The following is a 4,557-nucleotide window of genomic DNA, read 5'->3' on the forward strand; positions in this document are numbered from 1 at the left end:
GTCTGATTTAACTAATTTTGCCAGATTCTAGTTCTCATCTAAGTTTTTCTTAAGGGGCTATAACTGTGATAGAAAAAATAAGTAAACATCTATAAGAAGAAAATGGGAGCTACAGGTTTTATCTTTGCCTCCTCTCTCTTCTCTATTTAAACATAAGCACAAACACACTAATAATACATTCACTGCCAAAGTATCTCCGTATCAATTACTCACCTTGAAAATTACCAACTCTCTGTAGAACTGGGCCGAGCCAGGATTGTAAAATAGGCAACATCTATTTAATATCTTATATTGTTACAGTACTTTGGAATTTTGAATGGGTTTTCAAATAAGTTAAAATAATAGAAATAACCCTTCAAGAAAGATCAAGCAGATTTTATGTCCCTCATTAGACATATAAGAGACTGGCCGGGCACGGTGGCTCATGCCTGTAATCCCAGCACTTTGGGAGGCCGAGGCGGGTGGATCACGAGGTCAGGAGATCGAGACCATCCTGGCTAACACGGTGAAACCCCGTCTCTACTAAAAATACAAAAAATTAGCCAGGTGCGGTGGCGGGCACCTGTAGTCCCAGCTACTGGGGAGGCTGAGGCAGGAGAACGGCGTGAACCCGGGAGGCGGAGCTTGCAGTGAGCCCAGATCAAGCCACTGCACTCCAGTCTGGGAGACAAAGCGAGACTCTGTCAAAAAAAAGAAAAGAAAAGAAAAGATACTGACTTGCCCAACACGTCCTATCTAATACATGATGGAACTGAGACTGGAACCAAAACATTCAGATTCTGAATCCAGGGTATTTCTTTCCATCATTTATTGGGTCAGATGATGATTTCTAAAGCATTTTTTCACCCTGAAACTTCAGGATTCCTTGATTTATTTTGTCATTTCCAACAGTCAGGCACCCATGCTCTCACTTGCCATCTGGCTGCACAAAGACTGCTCTTCACTGCCACCTAGGCCCACCCTGATTTTAACAGTGCCCAGCACCTAGTCACTTCCCCCAAAGCACCCATCCCCAGTCCCAGTGGAAAATACACTTATTTGGTGTTTTATGTTCAGAGACCTTCTGCACCCGTGCTGTCCAATAGAAATAAAATGTGAGCCACACATTTAATTTAAACTTTTTTGTCAGCCACATTGAAAGAAGTGAGATTAATTTTAATGCTATATTTTGTTTAGCCCCATATACTCAAAATATTATTTCAAAATCAACATAAAAGTTGGGATATTTTATAATCTTTTTTGTACCAAATGTGTGTATTTTAGACTTACAGCACGTTTCAGTTCAAACTAGCTACATTTCAAGTACTCAATAGCCACTAGTGGCCACCATATTTGATTGAGGAGTTTTTTGTTTCTATTTTTATTCATTTTTAATCTTTTACCACATCTTTTTAAATTTATTTTTTATTTCAATAGTTTTTAGGGAACCAGTGGTATTTGGTTACATGGATAAGTTTAGTGGTTATTTCTAAGATTTTGCCATACCCATCACCTGAGCAGTATATATTGTACCTAATGTGTAGTCTTTTATTTCTCACCCCCATCTCACCCTTCTCCCCAAGTCCCCAAGTTCCCAAAGTCTATTGTATCATTCTTATGTCTTTGCATCCTCATAGCTTAACTCCCGCTTGTAAGTGAGAACCTACAAGGTTTGGTTTTCCACTCCTGAGTTACTTCACTTAGAATAATGGTCTCCAATGCCACCCGGGTTGCTGCAAATGCCATTATTTTGTTCCCTTCCATGCCTGGGTAGTATTCTATAGGGTGTGTATGTGTGTGTGTGTATAAATATATATTCCATGGTGTATATGTGTGTGTGTGTGTGTGTGTGTGTGTGTATAAAATATTTTCTTTACCCACTCATTGGTTGATGAGCATTTAGCCTGGTTCCATATTTTTGCAACTGCAGATTCTGCTGCTGTAAAATGGGTGTACAAGTGTCTTTTTCATATGAAGACTTCTTTTCCTCTGGGTAGATACCCCACAATGGGATTGCTGGATCAAATGGTAGTTCTACTTTTAGTTCTTTAAGGACTCTCCATACTATTTTCCGTAGTGGTTGTATTAGTTTACATTCCCACCAGCAGTGTAAAGGTGTTCCCTTTTCACCACATCCGTGCCAATATCTATAATCTTCTTATTTTTTAATTATGGCCATTCTTACAGGAGTAAGGTGGTATCACATTGTGGTTTTGATTTGCATTTCTGATAATCAGTGATACTGAGCATTTTTTCATATGTTTGTTGGCCATTTGTATATCTTCTTATGAGAATTGTCTATTCATGTCCTTAACCCACTTTTTGATGGGATTACTTCTTTTTTCCTTGCTGATTTGTTTGAGTTCCTTGTAGATCCTAGATATTAGTCCTTTGTTGGATGCATAGTTTGTGGAGATTTTCTCCCACTCTGTGGGTTGTCTGCTCTGCTGACTATTTCTTTTGCTGTGCAGAAGCTTTTTAGTTTCATTAAGTCCCATCTATTTATCTTTGTTTTTGTTGCATTTACTTTTGGGTTCCTGGTCATGAACTCTTTGCCTAAGCCAAGGCCTAGAAGAGTTTTTCCAGTGTTGTCTTGTTTTGGTCCTCTTTAGAAGGTGGTTTCGTAATCAGCTATAAAACTCCAACAGGTGCTCTTAAATGCAGGTTTCTGAGAACTTTGGAGACTGTGACGTCAGAAAAGAGGAAAACTTTCAGGACCCACGGAGAACTGAAATGTTCACCAATATCAAGCAGAACAGGAATTAACTGCAGGGACTAAACTAACAGAAGTCTGAAATAATCTTTTTAAATTGTGCTTAAAATGTTGCTGATCCTTTGTTTTGTTTTTCAGAGTCAGGAACACTTTTAAGCTATTTACAGCTTTTAACAATTGAGTAAAGTATACTCGTATGAACAAAATTTGAAGCATATTCATTTCTCTCTAACTGATTTCCCCAGAACTTGGAAACTATTTGTGGGTATTTTTAACTTATGACGATTTCTTATTTATATAAGTGCAATAAGAATCTGTTTTCTGTAACAGGACACAATTGGAGAAACTGGTTATTTTACCAAGGCTTTGACAGGGATGGTGTGCTTTCCTTTAAGGAATCAAACTTGACTTGTGGAGCCAATAAAAGCCCCTTGGAAAAACTGACCTCATACCTTTGTCTACACAGTCCCTCTACAGGGTTCCTGACCTGTGGCAAGTAAAGAGTGTCACTTTCTGACAGACCCAGGAGCCCCGAGTTTATCTTGGGACCTCAAGAGAAGAGGAATTTACTCAGCTCACAGGTATTTGATGGTACAAATCCATGGCTGGGCTTGGCTTTTGAAAAGTCTTATCTGAGAGTCCTTCTATGGAACAAAGTTCCATCAAAGCCAGTTTATAAGCCTACGTAAATATTTTTGCTGCACTGTATACAAATAATTAGGCCAAGTTTAATAAAGCAAACCAGTCCTACCATGATTTATCTTTAGTAAAAATGGGAAACTTGAGAGAAAAATTATGTTTCAAAAACTATAGGATACCTGTTGTTCGATTCTAGTCTTCCCTAATGTTTTTCAGTTTTTATTATTTTCTACAGTTTGGACTGCATTCTAATTTTTCTTGGCTACAAGTCTTCAAAATAATGTTTTCATTTTTTTCTCTTCTTTTTTTGCCCATTTTTCCTTATTTGGAGTCACTGAAAACTAAGCTGTGCTTTCCTGTGAACTGAAGCCAGACAACTTAAACTTCAGAGGAAAATAACAGCAAGTTGGGTACATACATAAGCCACTTTCATACCTGCCTACTGATGTATGGACTTCAAAGTAATGTGGCCTATACTGGTTTCCCAGGACTGTTACTTTGTTCATTGTTTTCTTCTTCTTCCTTCCTCCCACTGTTTTCTCTTCAAAGGACATGAGACTTCACAATCTTTTAAAAATGAGCTTTCCTAATAACTCAGGACCTACCCATCTAGGAACAAAGCATCCTAACCAGGAGAGATCAGATGAAACCTGAGACCACAGACTCATTTTCTTCTAAAATGCTTTCTCCCAAAGATTTTAAATAAGAAAAACAGGGAAATATGAAAGGAAAATTTCTTAGGTCCCCAAAATCACTAAACTAAAGAGAAAAGTCAAGCTGGGAACTGCTTAGGGCAAACCTGCCTCCCATTCTATTCGAAGTCACCCCTCTGCTCACTGAGATAAATGCGTATCTGATTACCTCCTTTGGAGAAGCTAATCGGAAACTCAAAAGCATGCAACCATTTGTCTCTTATCTACCTATGACCTGGAAGGCCCCTCCCCATTTTGAGTTGTCCCACCCTTCCAGACAGAACCAGTGTTCATCTTCCATATGTTGATTGACGTCTCCTATCTCCCTAAAAATGTATAAAAACAAACTGTGCTCTGACCACCCTGGACACATGTCATCAGGACCTCCTGAGGCTGTATCACGGGCTCATGTCCTCAACCTTGGCCAAATAAACTTTCTAAATTAACTGAAACCTGTCTCAGATTTTTGGGGTTCACGTAATCAACCTTCTGAATTCTTTGGCAATTCAGAGATTTCTTTTTGGTTTTGATCCA

This window comes from Colobus angolensis, unplaced genomic scaffold, assembly GCF_000951035.1.
Source record: "Colobus angolensis palliatus isolate OR3802 unplaced genomic scaffold, Cang.pa_1.0 Scaffold42, whole genome shotgun sequence".
NCBI lineage: Eukaryota > Metazoa > Chordata > Mammalia > Primates > Cercopithecidae > Colobus > Colobus angolensis.